Source organism: Notamacropus eugenii, chromosome 6 (assembly GCF_028372415.1).
Source record: "Notamacropus eugenii isolate mMacEug1 chromosome 6, mMacEug1.pri_v2, whole genome shotgun sequence".
NCBI lineage: Eukaryota > Metazoa > Chordata > Mammalia > Diprotodontia > Macropodidae > Notamacropus > Notamacropus eugenii.
In genome coordinates this window covers 17,075,338-17,097,704 of record NC_092877.1, presented here as the reverse complement: position 1 = coordinate 17,097,704, position 22,367 = coordinate 17,075,338, and the positions used below count along the sequence as shown (strand labels likewise).

The 22,367-nt window shown below is 41.1% G+C and overlaps 1 long non-coding RNA gene across 6 annotated transcripts in view; it reads right to left on the bottom strand.

Moving 5' to 3' along the window:
- Positions 1 to 3,496: 3,496 nt before the first annotated feature.
- The window catches only part of LOC140510478 (uncharacterized), a 51,829-nt gene continuing 32,958 nt past the window's right edge, over positions 3,497 to 22,367 (bottom strand). Inside the window, exons 4-10 of one of the 6 annotated variants that reach the window (XR_011969248.1) lie at positions 21,650 to 21,783; positions 18,690 to 18,826; positions 17,891 to 17,999; positions 15,482 to 15,626; positions 12,849 to 12,959; positions 11,704 to 11,951; positions 3,497 to 5,698 (exon numbers count right to left, since the gene is read on the bottom strand). This is a non-coding gene — a long non-coding RNA (uncharacterized lncRNA). The other 5 variants (XR_011969249.1, XR_011969246.1, XR_011969244.1 and 2 more) reach the window with 5 other exon arrangements.

Genomic DNA, 22,367 nt, shown 5'->3' with positions numbered 1-22,367 from the left:
GTTGTTTCAAAGTTAGAAACAATATTATTATGAGTAAATAGGAACATAGATAGCTTGATGTCCAGTTCTAGGCTCAACAAGTTAAAAGGAAAAAGGACCAATAGAGGCCAAAGCAAAATTGAAAAGGTAGATTTCCAGAATGTGATCAGCGAAATAGGACAGAAGATGTGTAGAGTATGATAATTAGGTTCTGCTCAAGACCTCCTTGCAGACAACAGCCATGGATGTTGAGACTTTACCAGGAAGTCATGACTTGCAAATGAAAAAATGAAAAAGAAGTTGAACAAGCTGCCATCCCCTCAGGATAATAGGAGTTATTACCGAAGACCCTCTAATAAATGAGCCTCAGGGGCAGCAACCAGGCATGGAGGAGCCATTAGCTAGTCATGAGAGTGAGTTCTAACCTTTAGCAGCAAATGTAGCAAAGGGCTAAGGATCTGGCTTCTGGGATTAAGTATAAAGGGCAAGGGGAATTTTGCCATAACCTTCAGAGAGGTAGTGTGTGATGTCTGTGTTTCTGTCAGAATCAAATGCATTATATATGTAGAAAGTACAGATTAGTATTACTTGTAGAAGAGAAGGTAAAAGTGGTGGAGAAACATCTTTCTGCTTCTGAGATTTTTTTTTTTTTTGGAGGTTGAACTAGGCCTTTGTTTTCAGGAGCTTCCAGGGTAGAGGAAGAAAAGTAGATCAATATCTTCCTTGCAACATAAATTCTTAGGTCACTAGGCGGTGCTATAGTATCTAAAGCCCTGGCTCTAGAGTCAGACTACAGTCAGACATTTGCTACCTATGGCAAGTCACTTAATCTCTGTCTGACTCAGTTTCCCCTTTTTTAAAATGGGAATAATAGCACTGTGCCATCCAGGGTCATTGTAGGGATCAGATGAGATAAGCACAGTGTCTGGCACATGGTAGACACTAAATAGATGTTATTAATATCATTATTTAGAGAATTGCCTGGAGGCAATGAGAAGTTAAGGCAATAGGTGTCTGAGGCAGCATTTGAACTCAAGTTCTCCTGACCCCTCACTCATTCTCTATCTACTGTGCCATGCTGTTTCTCACTCTCCAGGTTATCAAGGAGAATAAAGTGTTTCTTGAAAGAGTGGGAAAAGTGCTGCAAAGAGCACAAAGGAAAAAAATCTGAAGGAGAAGGGAATTGGAATCTTACTGAGAAGCTGGAGAGCAGAAGAATGTGAGGCAGAACACTGAATGACTACAACTGTGACTTAGGTGTAATAGTCTTGCTTTTGGGAGGCTAGAAACTCATGGAAGAAAGTCACTTCTTGGGCTTAAAAAAGGGATCATTTGGATCCACATGTGCCTTAAGTAGGGGGCTTAACCACTAAGGGCCAGAGGAGAAAGAGAGAAGTAGATTGGTGAAGTCCTGGAAGAATTCCAACAGGTCCACCAAGACTGAGAACGAGCTGAGACCAGCCACGAAGGCTATGGACAACCAAAGGGCTTTGAAATGGAATGTTACCAGTAAGAGACAGCCCGAAGAAGGGAGAAAACCATCGTTTGGGCAGATGGAACAACAACAGAGGGCGGAACTCCACTCTTGTCCTTTGCTGAGAAGAAGACTTGTCAGAGGAGGAAAGAAAGAACAAATAGTTAACAATATCTTATGTGAGGTAGAAGGGCACTTACTGAGTTCGTTTCTCCTGGGCTGGATGAACCACATTCCAGGGCACTGAGAGAAGGGGTAGAACTGTCATCCGGGATCTTGGAAATAACCTCAGCCAATGGGTGAATAGAAGAGTTCTCAGCAGTGGAGAAGGGCGAACAACTTTCCAATTTTTGTAAAAGACAGAAGCATAGGGCTTGCAAATTCTAGACCAGTGCGATTGATTTGGTTTTGGCAAAATCATTTATCCTAAAGGGTTGTGAGCATTTAGAAAGGGCAATGTTGATCGTTTAGATAAGGACTCTTAATCCTGTTTGTGTCCTGCACCCCTTTGCTAGTCTGGGGGAGCCTATGGACCACTTCTCAGAATTATGTTTTGAAATGCATAAAATAAAGCAATAGAGTTACCAAGGAAACCAATTAGATTGAAATACAGTTATTAAAATATTTTTTACAAAAACAAGTTCATGGAGCCCAGCCTAAGAACCCCTCCATTAAATTCAATAACACTAAGCATTGGCCATCCCAGAACAGCTTAATTTTTTTGGGACAAGTTTACAAGACTGGTGGGGCAACTAGGTGGTGCAATGGAGAGAGTACCAGGCATGGAATTATTGAGACTCATCGTCCTGAGTTCAAATCCAGTCTTAGACATTGACAAACTGTGTGACCTTAGGATGTCACTCACCTCTTTTTGCCTCAGTTTCCTCATCTGTCAAATAAGGTGGAGAAGGAAATGGCAGACTGCTCCAGGATCTTTGCCAAGAAAGCCCTAAATGAGATCACAGTCAGACATGACTCTTCAGTAGTAGAAGACAGACTTATTTGACATAGTATACTGCAAAACACTAGACAAAGGCTTTCATATTATCAGGTCGACATGATGGAGTGATGGAGGATAGACGATCATTAGTATGTCTAGATGGATTTCATGCATTTTGAGTGACTAGACTGAAAGAGTGGTCATTGATGGGTCCTTTGGAGTGAAGGCTTTGGTAGAGTCCCCAAACCTTGTGCTATTTAACAATTTTATCAGTGACTTGAGTAAAGACATACATGACAGGCATCAAGTTTGGGAATGCCATAAATGTGGGAGAGATAATTTATACTGGATTCCAGAGGATTCAAAAAGACCTTAACAGACTACACTGAATCTAACAAAATGAGACTTTTGTTGTTCAGTCAACTCATTTGTGTCTGACTTTTTGTGACTCCATTTGGGGTTTTCTTGGCAGAGATTATTGGAGTGGTTTGCCATTTTCTTCTCCTGCTCATTTTATGAAAGAGGAAACTGAGGCAAATGGGGTTAAGTGACTTACACAGGGTCATACAGATAGTGAGTGTCTGAGGCCAGATTTGAATTTAGGAAGATGTCTTCCTGCCTCTAGATCCAGCACTCTATCTACTGTGCAAAGTAGTTGCCCTAAAATGAAACTTAAAAAATATAAATGAAAATTCCTACACTTGTGTTAAAAACAAAACAGAACTTCACAAGTATAAAATCAAGAAAGTGTGTCTAAAGAAAAGTGAATTAAAAAAAAGATCATGGAATTTGGGTAGATTACAAATGTGGTGAATCTAGAGTCTGACTTTCTCTGTACTTATGCCAACATTATGAGTAATTCCCCCGCTGCAGATAGCAACTCATCTGTGGCTTCTTGTCCTGTACCAGTGTCGTTCATACCCTTCCTTAATCCTTCACAGAGACCTAGGTTTAATATTGAAGGTCTTCATCTGTTCACTCTGTGGTTACCGGACAAAAATCTCACATTTAGAGTGCCTACAATTAATATGCTTATATGTGGTGTAGAAACTCTGATTCTTAGCACCCTCTGCCCCCTTTTCAGTCATTTCGACACAATCACAGAAGAAATGAAAAGAAGCCACACTTTATTTTAAAAATAACATTTTTCCAAATCATATGTAAAAACAATTGTTAACATTTTTTAAAAGTTTATACCTCTTTCCCTTTCTTTCCTTCTCCTTGAGACAGTAAGCAATCTGATATAGGTCATACATGTGCAGTCATGTGAAACATTTCTACCCTAATTATTTTGTGGACGACAACTTGAACTAAAGGGGGAAAGAGAAGGTGAAAAATAGTGTACTCTGGTGTGTATTCAGATGTCACTGGTTCTTTCTCTGGAGGTAGATACCATTTTTCATCATGAATCCTTTGAGACCATCTTGAATCATTGAGTTGCTTAGAATAACTATGGTATTCGCAGTTGTTCATCGTAAATTTTGTTTTTGTTGTTATGTACAATATTCTGGTTCTGCTCACTTCACTTTGCTTCAGTTCGTGTAAGTTTTTTCAGATTTTTCTGAAATCATCCATTTCCTATAGCACAATAATATTCTCTTACAATCATATACCACAATTTGTTCAGGCATTCTCTAATTGACGGATATCCCCTCAATGTCCAATTCTTAGCTACCACAAAAAGAATTGCTATAAATGCTTTTGTATAAATAGCTTCTTTTCCCTTTTTAAAGAAAATTTCTTTGAACAATTCTGAAGGACTTATAATGAAAGGTGTTGTCTATCTTCAGAGAAAAAATATTGGAGCCTGAATGCAGATCGAATATATTTTTTCTTTATTTTTCTTAGGGTTTTTTTTTCTGTTTTCTTTCACAGCATGACTTACATGGAAATGTATTTTTGCATGACTACACATGTATAACCTATGGCAAATTGCTTGCCTTCTCAGTGGAGTGGGAGGGAAAGGAAGAAAGAATTTGAAATTCAAAATTTAGGAAAAAAGAATGTTAAAATTATTTTTACATGCAATTGGGGAAAAATAAAATATTAAAGGAAAACATTTTTGGGATACAGACCTAATAGTGGTATTGCTGGATGAGGCCATACACTAACAATAATCGTGCCTTTATTTTTCTTTGTTTCATAGGCTGCCATGGCCAAAGGAGTCTCCTAAGAGTCACCCCACTGAAGATAGCTTTATCGGTATTTAGTCAGGATGATCCCTGGCTAACCCACTCAGCCTAAAGCCAAGACTTAGCCTCTTTTTGTATTCCCAGTGTTTGGTGTAGTGCTGGCATGCAGTAGGCGCTTAATAAATGTTTATTGACTGACTGATCATACCCAATGACTTTCTAGTATGGTAGAACTTGTCAGATCTTACAATCAACTGACAGCCTTCAAGGACCTTGGATCACCTCCGTACTGGGATGAGGACATAAATAAATGTAGGCATTTTTTGAGAAATGATGTGAAATAACTCCTAAATAAATGCAATATTAGACTGCTAAGAAAGGTCTTAAGCAGCTTGGTGTTTTGAACAATGATGGCTTTTTTTGTTGGAAAGATCTGGGTTTGAATCCTACCCCTGTCACATACTGTATGACCTTGCATTAGTCCCTTAATCTATTCACATTCCCCAGAAAATTCTCTAAAACACTGTTTCAGAGCAGACATGATCTGCATTGGTAGAGGGAGTTTTCTCACTGGGAGTCTCTTATACAAATGAAATCATAATTCTGGCTTTAAAAAAAAGAAGTCAGTGTGCTGAATGACTGGAGGAAGAGTCCCGCTGTATAGCCCAGAGAATACACCATTAATGCTTAGTCCTGGTGCCATATTTTAGAAAGGAACTTGACAAGATGACTTGTGCCCAGAGAAGGGTAGTCAGGGACCTAGAGATCATGGCATTTCTATCATGTCATTTGGTTAAATGACCTGGGGGTGGTTAGTTTGGAGAAGAGCAGACTTGGGAGAGGGAGAGGCATAATCACTGGCACCATCACCCGGAGGCAAGATTAGACTTGATCTGGTTAGTCTCTGAGGTCAGAAGTAGGAGTAACGGGGAGAAGTTGTAGAAAAGTAGAGTTCATTCAGAGCTGGGTGCAAGGGAAATTCCAAACAATTAGAGCCATTCCAAAGCGGAATGGGCTGCCTTGAGTTGAAGGAGGCTTCTCTTTCTGGAGGTGCTGGGCCTTAGGCAGGCTGGTCAGTTGGGATTCCTGCTCTGGTGCAGTGCAGAGCACATGAACCCTGAGGTCCTTCCTACTCTTGGATTCTGTGTAGCCCCAAAAAAGTCCAGAGAAGAGCTAGAGATTGAGAAAGAACAGAAAAACAAAATCTATCAGAGAGAAGGCAGAGCAAATGGGAGCTGATAACCCATTGTAAACCCTGAGCACCACAGTTGAGTGAAGGGCTTTGAATACAAACAGAAATGGAAATGAGGATGAAGGATGTTCTCTGTAGAAAGAGCTGAATAAGGGTTTTAGGGGGAAAGTGGGCAGTATTTGGAAGAGCTGTAGATGAGTAGTTCAAGGAACTGGGTTCTAAACCTAGCTCTGTAAAATGTGAACATTGGGGAAATGATCTCTAAATCTGCCTTCTTGAGTAAATAATATTTCCTCATAAATTATAGAATACAAAATGCACCAAGACCACTATAGACCCAACTCCAGTCAGTTTGGTTATGTCCAACAGAGGACAGCCTTGTTATTATTTTGTGTTAGTCTTCAGTCTCTGGCTTTTCTCGTTTTCCTCTTCCCTACTCTCCTCTCCCCTCCTTTCCACTCCTCTCCTCTCTTCTCCTCTCCCTTACTTCCCTTTTTCCTTTCCTTCTTTTCTGCTTCCCTCTCCTCTCTTTCCCTCAACTACTCCTCCCCTCCCCTCCCTTCTCTCTCTTCTCCTTTCCTTTCTTCTTCCCCCTCTCTTTCCCTCCCCTTCTTGTCTCCCCCTTCCTCTATTGTCCCCCTCTCCCTGTCTCCTCTTCTCCTCTCCATTTTCCTCTCCCCCTCTTCCCATCTCCCTCTCTTCTACTCTCATCACCTTCTGCCTCTCTTTTTCTCTCCTCCTCTCTCCCCCTCCCTCTTCCCTTCCTCCTCTGTCTCCCCTCTCTTCCCTTCCTTTTGCCTTCACTTTCTTTTTTCACATGGTGTAAGTAAAGGGGCTATTTCCATTCTCACCACTAACTGGATGTTCTCCAAGTTTCCTCCAAACTCCAAACTGATCTAAGTTCTAGGACTTGGAGGCAAAGGTCATATCTTCTTTGTATAATTTTTTAACACTAAGGGCTATGAGTTTTGTCTAGATATTTGTTGATTTGATGATTACATGCCCTTTTTGCTTTTTGCCTGGATCTTTAGTATTAGTACAGAAAGAGCAAACATGTCCTGCCTGGTGGCACAGTTTCAATATTTGAGCACCCACACAAATATTCAGAAATGGTCTCTTTGGTCACTGTTAGTGGCAAAATAAACAAATGTCCAAGAGGGAGGGGGTACCTTCTTTTTAGTGCAGGATATTTGCTGCTGGTCCTGCTTTGAGGGTGATATCAGGGGATGTCATTTGGGGGTAGCATTGGGTTACAGTGGAAAGAGAACTGGATCAGGAGTCAAAAGGACCAAAGTTTAAATTCTAGTTCTGCCATATACTACTCGCATGATCACAGGCAAGTTATTCATCACTTTGTTTCTTGGTTTTCTCAGATATAAAATAAAGGAATTGGAATAGATCATCTTGAATGTCCCCTCCACCTATAACCAACCTCTTGTCCTTTTTGCAAAAACTGAAGAAATTATTAGCAACACCACTGGGGACTGCTTGGGTAACCAGGGGTTATCTGGAAAAGCTTGCCTTCCTGATTCTGGCCAAGCTCCATGCCTGGGTATACTGAGAATAACAAAGCCCAGGGCTGCTCTGGCCATGTCGGTGAAGGGCACTTGTGCTTTTTTAAGATGATGAAGCAATACCCCAAACAAGAAAACCCTCTCCCTCTTCTACTTTTCCCTCTCCCTTTCCCTCTCCTCTTCTGAGCCCTTACAACAGATCCTCTCTCTGGAGAGGTGGAGTCAGGGCTGGTCATCATTACCTCCCCCTACATACACCATAATGATTGCATCCACATGGAGGATGGAGCACAGGGACCTAACTGGACAAAACTGAGCCTGGGCTCCTGAGTGTTTTTCTGTATCGTGTATTTCCTTTGCAAAAGAGATGATTAAATCTTGATCTGGAGATCGATGTGCCTAGACTCGGAGGTGATCTTGTAGGTGTTTGAGGTCCAAAGTACTTGGGTCCATTGGGTTTAGTGGCAAGGGAACTTTTTGCATGGGAGAAGCTATCTACTGACAAGAGAAGGCCAAACCTGGCCGTAGTGGCCAGTAGACATGGACATTGAGGGGACAGTACAAAGTCAATTTGAAATGACCATCGTGAGTAACCTGGATTCAGTAGCGTTTCAGTGTCGTTTCCTGCCCCTCACTTCTATCACTTCTAAACTTTACAATTTCTGTTAGGAGCACTGCCATCTTTCTGCTCTCCCAGATGTACAACCTCTGTGTTGTTTTCAACTCTTTACTCTCTCTCACCCTATAAGTCAATCCAACCAGTTGAGAATTCTTGCTCTTCCTACCTCCACAACATCTCTGGAATCATGACCATTCTCATCAGACATTTAGGTGGTACAGTGGATAAAGGGTTGGACCTGGAGTCAGGAAGACCTGAGTCCAAATAGAACCTTAGAGGTGATTGGGATGATCCTGGACGAGTCACTAAGCCTCTGTTTGCCTCAGTTTACTCAGCTGTAAAAAGTGGAATAACAGCACCAACTTTGTAGTGTTGTTTTTGAAATTATAAAGAGCTTAGTATAGCATCTGGCACACAGCGGGCACTATTATAAATGCTTACTGCTGTTTTCAGCCATGACTGATTCTTCATGACCCCATCTGGAGCTTTCTTGGCAAAGATACTGGAGTGGTTTGCCATTTCCTTCTCTAGCTCATTTTACAGATGAGGAAACTGAAGCAAACAGGGTGAAATGACTTGCCCAGGGTCACATAGTAAGTTATCTGAGGTCAGATTTGAACTTGTGCCTTCCTGACTCCAGGTCCAGCACTCTATCCACTTCTCCAACAAGGCAGCTTGTTGATGAATTGGTATCATTGTAGTGACCCTCTGTGCATATCCGTGTATAAGTGTATATGTATGTGTGTGCATGTGTGTGTATCCTTGTTCTTTTGGTTGTACACACTTTATTCTGTGTCACTTAATACAAGTCTCCCCATGCTTCTCAATTTTGCATACTAACTTGTGGTTTGATGATGTTCAGCTATATCCATATACCACACTATGTTGAGTCATTCCCCAATTAACAGGTGCCAACATTATTTCCAGGATTTTTTGTGGCCACAGTGGGTGCTTCTACAAATGCTTTGGGACTTTTCTTTCTGTCATTGCCTTCTACAACATATATATCCAATAAGTGGATGGTAAACTCAAAGGGTTTAAATAGCCTTATGACTCCTATCTCTCTTGAGGGCCAGTCTATACAAAGGCAGGGTGATGGGAAATGGAGTGTCCATTACAGGGAGCAATAAGGAGTTATTGTTCGGCTGTAAGAAAGCACATATGGAGGAGAGTAATGTAGAATAAGCCTGGAAAGGCAGGTTGAAGATAGATTGTGAAGAACTTTAAAGGATGAGCCAAGGAGATTTGGCTCCAGAGGCGAGGGGGAATCAGAGAAGTTTCTGGAGGAGAGGAGTTACATGGTTAATTCATTTGTACTTTGGGAAGATTGTTTTGGTAACTGGATGGAGAATAAATTGTACAGGGGAGAGGAGGTTGAAAGCTGTGAGTTCAGTTAGGGGAAGACCTCCGCATGGGACATGGAAAAGCAGGTGGCGGGCATGTGAATGAATGGAAGGGGAGGGATGTGAGACAAGATGTGGAGGTAGGATCCATAAGACTTAAGAACTGATTGGCTATGGGAGGTGATGGAGAGGGAAGAGACAGATCCATTTAGGTTTAAAGCTGTCCCAAAGAGAAATGGACTGAGTTGGAAAAGAGCAGGTTTCCCTGTAAGTTTGCAAGCAAAGAATGGGTTCTTTCTCAGGAAGGAGTTGGTTGCCAATATCTGTTCCAACTCTGAGATTCTATGATTGAGTCAATTCTGGGAAATCTGGTTTTCTGGGAAGCTTTCCTCATGTCTATTTATGTTCTGTTGCCCTGAATATGTCCTTGGGGAAAGTCATATGCCTTGGACTGTCCACTATAAGCCATTAGAGGTCGTCATCAAGAGGGCAGGACAGTGAAGACGTTGGGTCACAAGGTCAAAGAGAACCACACATTTAATATTTTCTAAACTCTGATTTCTGTTGTTTCTGCGTCAGAGGTAACAGGACACTCACAAGCATTCACCAGAGAAGATACGTAAAGTCATCATTCTTTCTTTCTGACCTATCCTAGGGTGTTTCTATTTAAAATGTCATCCAGACAAATGTCTGTCTACAAGATTGTTCTCACCTTGCATTGACAGCAGTAAGTACCAATTAACCTATGTTCTCATCCATAATGAATGAAGATGAAATGTGGTTCAGGATGCATAAAGAAGCAGTCAACATACTGAAAAATGGTAACATGGCCATTCCTTTGCTAGCTCGGTGGGTACATTCTGATCCTCTGACATATGGAAGAGAGTAATGAAGTTGACCTAGACAGTCTGGAAACTGAGGTTGCTGTCTGGCATCTGGGGTGACCCAGTGATGATTTGGGAGTAAGACAGACACATCGGTAACCTCAGCTCAACTCTGAGGCTGCATAGGATTATAGATCCAGAATGGGGAGGGATTTTACAGGTCATTCGGTCCAACACCTTCATTGTATGGGTCAAAATAGAGGGCTAGAGAGGTTCATTGACTTGTCTAGAGTCAAACAAGTAGTAATTGCTTGAGTTCAAATCTGGCCTCAGACGCTTCCTAGCTGTGCGACCCTGGGCAAGTCACTTAACTCTGTTTGCCTCAGTTTCCTCATGTGTAAAATGAACTGGAGAAGGCAGTGGCAAGCCATTTCAGTATCTCTACCAAGAAAACCCCTAACACGGTCAACAAGACCTGGACACGACTGAAACAATGAACATCAAAGACAAGGGAGTAAGCCCATCAGTTATAAAGAGCCATGAAAATAGTGCAATTTAGAATAAAAGAAAATCCCATGAAATCATGGTGCCTTTGACCTGAAGCAGAGGCCAAAGGCCACGACCTTCTGGCAGGGGCCAGAGATCTGGCCTGCTTTCTGTGTTCCATTCAGGCCTTGGAGAAGTTTTGTATGAACCACAGCTGGAATCACACGAGAAGGTAAAGCACGGCACATGAGAAGCAGAGAAGTTATGTTCTGTCTATGGGAATAGGTATGTGATGAGCTCAGCCAATCCCCTGGGGCAGCTACGCGATTAAGTTAAATTCTGCAGATTCATTTGCTATAATGGCAAGAAAGTGGGAGAAGTACACAATGTGTACAGGGGAAGTACTTTGGGAACTCCCCAAGCACAACTGGAAGCAGCTAGGCAGTAGGAGATCAACTTTATCAGTAGGGCAGGAGTATCATGATCCCCATCAGAATAAAAGGGATTTAAAGAAGACTGGCCAGGCTGAATGTTTGTGCAGATCCTGACATGACACGCCTTGCAGCTCTATGTTATTCTGAATTTTAAAGATTATCATCCACCCAGCCACCCAAAGAGCCCTGCCAGGAAATTATCTCATCTCTGGGTTTGACTTTTCCTTTTTGCTACATGAATGGCTCATATAGTAGAACCAAAAGCTTCTACATGGGCAGCTGTGTGGCTCAGTGAATAGAGTGCTGGGCCTGGAGCCAGGAAGACTCATTTTCATGAATTCAAATCCAGCCTCAGACCCTTACTGTGTGATCTTGGGCAAGTCATTTATCCCTGTTTGCCTCAGTTTCCTTATCTGTAAAATGAGTCAGAGAAGGAAATGGAAAACCATTCCAGTGTCTTTGCCAAGAAAACCCCAAATGGGGTCATGAAGAGTCAGACATGATTAAAAATGATTGAACAAGGACACTATTTCAACTGTTGTCCGTTGTGGGCAGATAAAGGACACCTCCTAGCCATGATGCAGCCCATTGAACCTCTCTGGCTCTTGATGGCCTCATTTATAAAATGGGTATAATCCTCCTTTCTCTTTCCTTTGGTGAAAATCAGGACAACACTGACCCTTCTCCAATATTGGGGTACCTCTCCTCTACTCCAAGAGCTTTTAAGTTTCATGGGCAGTGGTTCAGCAATCACACAGCCACTTACCAAACGAGATAATATTTATAAAGTATCTTATTTAGCACAGTGCCTGGCACAGAGTAGGGCCTTAATGAATGCTTTTTTTCCCCTTCCCCCTTCTTGCAGAATTTGAGGACACAGTAGCTCCGGGTCAGGGGACTTGAACTCATCAAGGGTGTCTACGTGCTCTCTTAATCTCTTCTCACTTCTCTTGGATGTCAACTCCCTTTTTGTCATGTTTGTTCTGTTATTTCCAGTGTAAGAAGGACATTGTCCTGAAAAGAGGAAACAGAAACAGAATTCAGACTGAAGGCCATCTACCTGTGCCCAGTCATCATGATCCCCTCCACCAAAGCAAATGTCCTATCCCTTCTTTACCCCTCTTTTTCCTCTAGATGTGGCTTCCCCACACCATTTGGTCATCAGGAGCTTCCTTATCATCTCAGCTCATTCTAAGCTTTTTGTTTCTTTAAATATGACAGTGTCTTGCTTTTATATTCATCTTCTCTTTCCTGGTCTTTCTTCCAGCTTCTGGACACTTTCTCTCTCTCTTTCTTTCTCTCTCTTTCTCTTTCTTTCTTTCTTTCTTTCTTTCTTTCTTTCTTTCTTTCTTTCTTTCTTTCTTTCTTTCCTTTCTCTCTCTGTCTCTCTGTCTCTTTCTCTCTTTCTTTTTCTCTTTTCACAAAATCTAAGTTGGTGGAGGAGGTCCCTTTGCACCCATATCGCTTACATCAGACAAATCCAATTTATTCCCCTAATCGTAATTGTTTCCCTTGTGTCTTCAGAATTACATTCTTGAGCATTTCCAATCTCTCCTGGGATGACTTCCCCAAAAGTTTTTGAGTCCATGAGATTCTACCTTTTTTTTTACTCTGAATTCTTTGAAATCTGCTTTCCCCAAATCTAAGGTACATGGCAAACCAGGCCAAGATTTCCTGCCTTTCATTACAAACTCCTGCATGAAGTGGTTACTTCTCTCTAAGCTTCCTACACCAGGAACTGGGAATCCAAGCTCGAACAGAATTTCTCCCTGTTTATTCCTCTACCTTTTTTCCCTTTCAGATTGTGTCTGATTTTCAAGGACTTTACCACCGTGATTCAGCAGGTTTTTGTCTCTATCTCTGGAACACCTTGTTGGCCCCCTTCTCCCACGGGTCAGCTTTGTCCCATACCTCCATTTGGGGGGTGGGCCCAGGCTGGCCACACCTCATTCTCCCGGCTTCCATGCTTCTTTCTTCACTAGTCCCTTCTCCCCAGCTGCTCAGCTCCCTTTATGTGTTGTCCTACACCATTAGATTGAATTTGTAATATTCCTTCTTACACATCTTACACACAGTAAACCATTTAATTTAAAAAAACCCACTTGTTTGTTCCCCGTCTTTTAAAAAAAATATTTTCCCCCAATTACATGTAAAAACAATTTGTAACATTCCTTTTTTAAAATTTTGAGTTCCAAATTCTATCCCTTTCTCCAGTCTCCTTCTCTGAGACTGTTATCTGCCTTTTGAAGGATGAAATCATCGCTAAGGCAAGATATGAAATTATTAGTCATGAAATTATCTGCTTTTGGCAGAGAGAGAGCCCCAGCAGATGTCTGGATAATTGAAGTGTCCAATCAGTATTATGTCATGCCTCAGGGCCAGGCTTGTGATTTGTTTCTCAAACTCCGAATCTAGTTCCCCTTTCTGTCCAAACGGACTGATGAAGGAAGCTAATGGTATACTCCAGTGACAAAGTCGCTTCCATTTCTCCCTCCTTTAATCTTCACCCAAATATTCTCTGTCATGCTTCCCTACTCTGGTTCCTGTATATCTTTACACTGTAATGCTTAGTATACAATGCTACCCCACTTCATCCTGGTTTTTTTGAAAAAAGTATGCTTATCCAGAGCATAGTCCAGACATGGTTTTCATTTCACCATGTTTCAGTGATACCTATGAGGTCATTTGCACCCTTGCATTAACGTGCCTTATGTTCATTCCCTAAACTTTGGGCATTTGTCTATAGATACCTCAGGCCATGGATTTTGCTACTGACATTTTCCTTCTTTTTTTTATTACTCTCTATGGGGACATACACATGCAGCCTTCTCCCACCTCAGTCCTTTTTAGCTTCAAGCCCTTTTGATTCTATTTACAAGATATCTGACAAACACACTACCATTCTTTGTTAGCCATGCTCCATCTCTGGCCAGGAACCTGTTACTCTATGTTGTAAGCCATGACCCAGAAATGCATATCCCATTCTTAGACACTACCTTCTTAGTCAGTTAGAAAAAAATATTTTTTCCTATTTCTTTTTCTCTTGCCTTCACTTGGCAAAAGTGAGGAAAACACAACCTTTCATTATGGTCTTCAGTTTCTCAGTCAAAACTTCATAACTCTTGGCAGTACTTCTAAGGGTTCCTTCTGGAAGTGCCATTTGTATGATCAGGACTACATGGTCATCATCCATTTCAATAAGTTTTGGGAGGTTCTCTGTCATGCTTTGGACACACACTGCAGGAAGATAACAAACCTGTTGTTGTTGATACCAAGATGGCAAATAGCTGCCTCAGTACCCCAAAGCAACTACTCCTAGTCTTCTTCCTCCTCCTCCTCCTTCTTCTTCATCATCATCTTCTTTTTCTCCTTCTTTATCATCTTCTCTTCCTCCTCCTCCTTCTCTTTCTTCTTCTTCTTCCCCCCACTGGACGATCTCTCACCTGATAGTTTCTTTCTCTCAGCTAGGCCATTCTTGGGAGGACAAGCTGTTCTTCCTGAGTATAGAGTATTGGGTGTACTAGGAAATGATTCTCCACATGTCTGAGCCATGTGCGCAGTTCTCAGGAGCACTGAGTCCAAGGCTAAGAGACACAAAGTTCAGGTTTTGCATTTGTAGGGAGGTTACACCCCATGGCTAGCTTTTTAGCAACTTCCAGGTCCACGTATGGCTCAGAGGTTAGCACTATGAGATGACAAAACAATCCCTTTATTAACCATGAAGTGGACTTTAAAAAAAGGAGTGATCCCCGCCTCTTTCTCTTTCCCTATCTGAGGCAGGACTATTTGAACCTCTCCCTCAAAGTGTGGGGAGGTGTCTTTCCCTTGCAACCTCCCACACAGCTCAATAGCATTTTTGGTTCTAAGTACGTGACGGTTGAAATATATTGTCTAGCCTAAGTAAGCTTGAACATGAGTCTGGGGATGCAGTCTCTATTTTGCTTTTTTTCCCTAAGTGTAAGTGACTGAGCAACAGTCTTGAGATGGATATTTCCAGCCTTGGAGGCAATCTTGTGAATTCAAGAGTTCCAGAGATCCCGGGTCATTCAGTCAGTGTTGACTGAAACAGGATGCATGTTCATGCAAAAGACAACCAGGAAGGAGGAAGAGCCCCTTAGTCCAGCTTGCTAGAAGACATGGAACTGGAGAGAATTATTTGGATAGAGCAGGGCCAAGGTGGAGGTGAGATGCCAATTTAGAAGTCCCGCAAATTTTTTTCACATCCTGATTTAAGTATCAGCCTCCCTGGAGATTAATGCCTATGTTACTGTTACTGCTTATTTAAGTCTTTTGTTAAGCCTTTAGTTCATGTGGAAGAAATAAAAGCCTATACCTGTTTCTTAAGCACCCTGCTACTCCCCACTATGGAGAGATCCTGGACATAAGCCCCAAATCTAAGCTTTGAGGAATTTTCCCCAAGGCTGTGGGGTAAGGGTGTAAAGAGCCAAAAAAAATTGAGCAAAAAGAGCCTAACAGGAACAGAGAGAAGACCTGAGAGAGAAGACAAGAGCCCCATCTCCTCAGCACCCAGCAGCAGAACTTACTGCCACTGTCATTATCTATGAGAGACTTCAAAGGAAGGATCTGCATTTATGTATAACCAAGTTGCATAATTTCTTGTGGAACGTAGATGTTGAAACTGAGGGAAAGATACAAGTAATGCAAGCCAAGTCCAGATTTTTCCAGCACCTTAAAGAAAAAAGATAAAAACAAGGTAGTAGTTTAATTGAATGCTGTTTTGGATCTGTGAGAAAGATACCATTCTCATGAGAAGAACTAAAAAACAGAGTGGGCAGAGAAAGGTGGTTTATTTGCATGTCCCAGAACTTGGGTGCTGCTCACAAAAAACATACACACAGTACAGAAGCAAGAACAAGTTTCAATACTGTTAGGGTGGTGATACTTCCCCTCAGAGTCAGGATTGGTCCAGACTCCTCAGAGTTACAATCTTTCTGACTCTCCCCTTATGTGCATTTTCCCCTCGCAGATCATATGCCAACATAGATCCCATGATCAGAAAATGGAGGGATGATCTATGCGTGGGTATGTAAGTTAATATGCATGAAAGTTAGGCATACGCAGATGCAAGAGAACTTTGCCCTTGTTTGAACTCTCAGGTTTTGAGGGGTTGTCACATCTCAGCCTCTAGTTCCTGTTTCAGACAGGATGTACGCTATCCATAAATTGAGTAAGGGGAAGGCCCAATGTTTCCTCCCCATAGTGCTGTGGAAGAACAATGAAATCCCTTTTTCACAGGTCCGTTTGGGACTGACTGCTTCAGAGGAAAATGATACTTTTTTGTATCTTTAGCTTAATGCATCCTAAAATCTTAGCACTGTTTCTTGAATGGTTCAGCAGACCTACCCCAATATGTGCCACCACAGGTGGAAATCCATCACCAGAGGGAGTTCTTGAGACAACGTCAAGTCACCAAAAAAAAAAAAAATTCAAAACATTCAATCCCCAAGAAAACAAAGTACAGAAACAGGAGCCATTGTGGCATTTTCAGCCTTCTGATGGGCCAGCGGGGGAGATGATTTTGGCAGAGGGGGTGCCTTAGAGTAGCCTTCATTTCATACCGTGGAACCAGCTGAACAGTTGTATGTGGAAGAAATGCAATATACATGAAAATTTGATACCATCTTTGTCACGGACTTGAGCAAACACTTTGACACCATCAGCTTAGAAGATCTATGCAAACATTTTTTCCAAATAAGGATATTAGGAGAAACGAATCAGCCTCCTTCCAACACAACGTGGCACACTGTCTGATCAGAGAACTTGTGTGTGAATCCCAAATCAGTCAGTTAATAAGCATTTATCAAGTTCCTGCTACGTCAGGCCACATGCTATAAGCATTTGGGATACAAAGAATGGCCAAAAACAGTCTTTGCTCTGAAGGAACCCATGATGTAATGGGGGTGGGGGTTGATAGCATGCAAATAACTATTTGCAAATAACCTCCTTCCCTTACATACAAACAAGCTACATCCAAGATAAACAGGAGATAATCATCAGAGAGAGGGCAGGTGGACCTTGAAAGGAGCCAGGAGGTGGAGATGAGGAGAGTATTCCAGGTAATGGACACAGCCAGTGACAATGCCTGGAGCCAGGAGATGGAGTATCTTGTTCGAGGAATGGCAAATAAGTGCCACTAGATCCAAGCACCAGGGGACAATGCTTAAGAAGACTGGGAAGGTGGGATAGGTCATGAAGGGCTTTGAATGCCAAAGTGAAGTTTTTATATTTGATCCTGGAGGTGATTGGGAACCACTGGCATTTATTGAGTACTAGAGGTGACATGGTCAGACCTGTGCTTTAGGAAAATCACTTTGGTGGCTGAATGGAAGATGGATAGGAATGTGGAGAGACCCAAGACAGGGAGACCCACCAGCCAGATCCTGCAGTTGTCCAGGCTTGAGAAGATGAGGGCCTGAACCTGGGTAGTAGCCCTATCAGAGAAGAGAAAGGGGCATATTCTAGAGAAGTTACAGAGGTCAAATCAATAGACCTTGGAAACCAATAGCCTTCTCCCTGCTCAAGTGAATGGGCTCCATCCCATTGCCCCCTCTATCATTTAATTTCAATCCCTCCCTGTCTACTTGTTCATTCACTTCTGCCTACAAACATGCCCATATCTCCTCCATCCTGAGAAAAACAAAGAATCCTCACTTGCTCCTTCCATCCCTGCTAACTATATCTTTTCTGTAATTCTTGAGGGCAGGGACTGTTTCTTCTTCACAGTGCCTTGCACATAATAGGTATTTAATAGATAGTTTTGAAATTGAATTGAAGAGAAGGTGGCACCCAAGCAGGGCTCTGATAGAGCCCAAGAATTATGAGAGGCTGAAGAGAACACACTTCATAGGTAGGAAGGAAATCTATTGCAAGACTGTAATATTAACGAGATTTATGTTAATGAAAGATCTTCCCCTCCCATTAATAGGCCTCACCTGGAGCCCATTAAGGGAGGCTTGACTAGAGGAGGCTTGTTTTGCAGGAAGGCCCACACTTTTTGTTAATTAATGAGGCACTGGGTCACAAGGGTCTTGCTCTCTGGCTCTGAAAAGTATATACATACATACATATAAATATACATATACATACACATAATATGTATACATATACTCTTAGGTGAGATTTTACTTTGAGGGGCTTCTTTGGAAGAAGGTTCCTGTACCAGGTGAGACTCTGGTAGCTGTGCCCCCCAACCCTGCTTCTATCTCTTGTAACTATGTATTCATGTAATAGACAGTTGGATCTGTCTGTTGATCTGTGATGTATGCATTGTTTATGATCAGATAGTTAGAAGCCCTGTCTGTTGGTTATTTCTCTGCTTGTATTTTCTCTGTTGGTATATATAATTAAAGTAGATTGTTGACTCTTCAAGAGTTGCTTTCCTTTTAGAAAAGCAGATCTAAGAACCTGTATAGCAGGCCATCCTGTGCATGCTGGGGTGCTTGCTGCTACAAAGACCCAGGGGCAAGAGATGGAATGCCAAATTCAGAGCACAGCCGGTATGGATGAGAATTATCTCAGTTCTGACCTTGCTACTTCCTTGCTCAGAAATCACCAGTTATTCTCTCTTTGTGCCTCTAGGAGAAAATGTAGAGTTTTTGGTGTGATCGTTAATCTGCAGTCTGTTTCCCATAACCTTTTCCAGCCCCATTCCCCCATCATGCACAGTCCCCATGGTACGGTTCAGCTCAATAAGAATATCAGTAAACACTCTGGAATGCACCCTCTCCTTACCTCCAATTTTCAGAATATTTCTTCAAGGCTCAAGTTAAGTGTCTCCTGCTCCATGAAGCCATCCATGATTTTCCCAGTTGTTAGCCCTCCATTTCAATTCTACCACAAAAGTTAGTTGAATCACATGATGTCCTTATCTGCAGGAATGGTTAGATATTTGGCAGAGGTACTGGCTTTTGTTTAAATTTAAGTTCATGAGATTAGGCGATTAAATCTTCCTGAAAAATAGATTCACTTAGACAAACATGGACTGTTCACAGTTTGCATGAAATGTGAGTTGATCCAGCCAATCTGAAAATCAGTTTGGAACTCTGCCCCAAAAGTGACTAAGTTGAAGATATCCTTGGGCCCAGTTACACCACAATGAGACCAACATCCCAAAGAGATAAAAGAAAGAAGAAAAGAACCTATACGGGCAAAAATGCTTATAGTAGCTCTTTTTGTAATGACCACAAATTGGAAAACAAGGGGGTTTCTTACTGGGGAATGGCTAATGACATGTGAATGTAATGAAATATTATTGTGCCATCAGAAAGAACACTTCAGAGAAATCTTGGAGGACCTCTATGAACTGACACGGAGAAAAGTGAGCAAAATTAGCAAAGCAATTTATACAAGGACAGCAATATTATACAGAAAAACATCTTTGAAAGATCTGAAATCTGCTCAGTGCAGTGGCAAATAGTGAGTCCAGAAGACTGAAGATAAAAAACCCCACCCCTTACCAGAGAGATGATGAACTTAAAATGCAGAGAGACACATACATATAGACAGTGGAGGAATTTGTTTTGCTGGACCTGCAAGTTTATGATAAGGGTTTATTTATGTTTGGTTTGGTTTTTTATTCAGTGTGGTGGGGAGGGACAGTTTTAAAATGCATATATAAATTGATGGAAAAATAGATAAATTAATAGAAAAGAAAATAGACTCACTTGATCCTATGTGAATAAAAACCCAAGACCAAGCAGCTTCCCACAAACTATATTCCTCTCATGACTCATGGGAGGTAGTATGTTTTTGTGGAAGCCATCCTAGGCTTGGGGTCAGGGTTCTAATACAAACCTTGATACTTCCTAGTTGTGGGATCATAGATTAGCTGATTAACCTCTCCAAACCTCAATTTCTTCACTTGTAAAACGAGAATAAATGCTGTGAAATAATGCTATTTCACATAAGCAACTGCCTGACAGAAAAGGGGATGGACTCAAGACGTAGGATAAGACATGTTTTAGACATGCTAAAGTGGGAATATATTTTGTTTGACTCTGTGTATTTCTCACAACGGTTTCGTTTTTCTTTTTTTTTTCTCCAGTAGGGGTTTGGGAGGAGTTGCAATAAATCTGCTGAAGGAAAGGATGGAAGGAAGGAAGGATGGAAGGAAGGAAAGAAGGAACAGAGGAAGGAAAGAAGGGAGGGAAGGAGAAGGGGAGGGAGGGAGGAAGAAGAAAAGAAGGAAAAGAGGGCCACTGAAGGATTTTTCTTTTAAAATGTACAGAAGCAAAGCCACAAAGAAACAAACAGGACAACTTTCAAAGTTATGTGTTCAATTTTTTATATGCTTAAAGGAAAGGCTAGCTTTATGTAATACAGATTTGTATTTTCTGTTCTATTTTGTATATGGAAATGCTTACTTTGGTATTTAAGTTTGGAATGAAAATAATAGTTACTCCACATGGATGATAATCTGCCCCACAGTCGTATTGTAAGGAAACGAAATCATAAAACCTATGTAAAAATGGCTTGTTATTCATGTTCTCCTACGGCTATAAAATATATTTATAGAAATGACAGAAATCTATGCCTTGAAATACCAAAATGTCTATTTTTTTCCATCACATCTTGGTGTTTAAAATCGTCTCATGAGTTCTCTTTGGGTCCTGGCTAGCTACTGCCAATTAGCCAGCACAGGAAAGAGAGAGGCAGGAAAATTGTAGCTTATTCACTGAGAGTGTGACACACTCCCCCATTAACTGCTGAACGTATGTGTGATAATTTGGCAGATAACATTCATACATTTTCCCTTCCAAAGCTGCCAGGGTCAGAGAGAGTAATGAAAAAGATGTGCTTCTTACTGAGTGGATAGGTTTCCTAGAAAGAGAAAAGGCGTTTATAAGAACAAGAGGATACTTAGCACTTGTTACAAAGTAAAGAAAGTGTCCTCGTTACAAGGGAATAATTTCTTCTTTATCAGATAGGATAAAGGACACAATTTTCTCAGACTAATCAAAGTTCTCTGAGTTGTCTTTCTCAGTCATAAAGCAATGATAATATGTTTAATATAAATGTACATGGAGAGCCTATATCAGATTGCACTCCATCTTGGGGTGAGGGGAGGGGAGGGAGAGGGAGAAAATCTGGCACTCAAAATCTTATGGAAGTGAATGTTTTTACATTAAATAAATTAATAAAAATAATATTTTTATTTATCAAATATTTATTTTTACGTATTAATTATTTCTTAATATTTATTTTCTTATTGATATTTATTTAAAAGTTAATATTTTTAAAATAAAGCAATTTTAGGTGGAAGGGAGATATTGAAGTCAGCTTGCTTTAAGCAATACATTCTGAGGCATCACATAAATCATGACAATCACAAAATAAAAACAAAACCCAAACCCCCTCAGCTGATACAGGAAAAAATGGAGTGAATTATGTCAGCTCTTAATAAACCACTCACCTCCGCAAATTCCTCTTTAGGCAAAATGTAAAGGAACAATACCTCCTGGTTCCAAAGCTTCAGTACAAACCATTTCCTTCCCAGTATCAGTGAGTACTTTTTAAGCACAGACTCTTAAATACAAAGTAGGAGTTTGCTAGGTATGGCTGATACAAAGACAAAAAAACAGCCTTTGCCTTCAAGGAGTTTACATTCTAAGTCACCAGTCAGGTTCAAGCAAATAGGAATCCAAAAATACACAAAAAAGTAAAGTTCTCTGTCAATCAATGAATCAACTTACCTTCTATTGGTCAGATGCTCTGCTACCTGGAATAGAAGTACAAAGGATGAAATAGCAAACACTGAGGCCATCTCTCCTGTAAGAACCTTTGGGCAGATCATGATGTGCTGGGGAAAATGAAGGAGGGCTTTAATCTGAAATGACAAAAGAGACAGAAGTGATATAAACAGGATATATAGAATAACATAAATGGGATATATACATAGAATATATAGATATATGGAATAATGAAGCATTTCTTCTGAAATAACAGTTTTTATGATAACAGGTTTTTTTGTAAGGCAGAGGGGTAGCCTACAGAGTTGTGGGTGGAGCACACATAGTAGGTGCTCAGCAGGTACTTGATTGATTTGAAGGAACTCCTCTACATAGCTGCCAAAACAATCTTCCCAAAGCTCAATTCTACGTAGTTCCTTTGCTTTATCTATCATCTATGTATATCTATCAATCTATCATCTATCTCTATCTTCTAGCTGTATCCCATCTATCATTCATCTCCATCTATCATCTATCTTCTTTTTTAAAATTTATTTATTTAACTTTTAACATTCACTTTCACAAAATTTTGGGTTCCAAATTTTCTCCCCATTTGTCCCCTCCCCCCACCCCAAAACACCGAGCATTCTAATTGCCCCTATCACCAATCTGCCCTCTCTTCTAACATCCTTCCCTTCCCTTGTCCCCATCTTCTCTTTTGTCCTGTAGGGCCAGATAACTT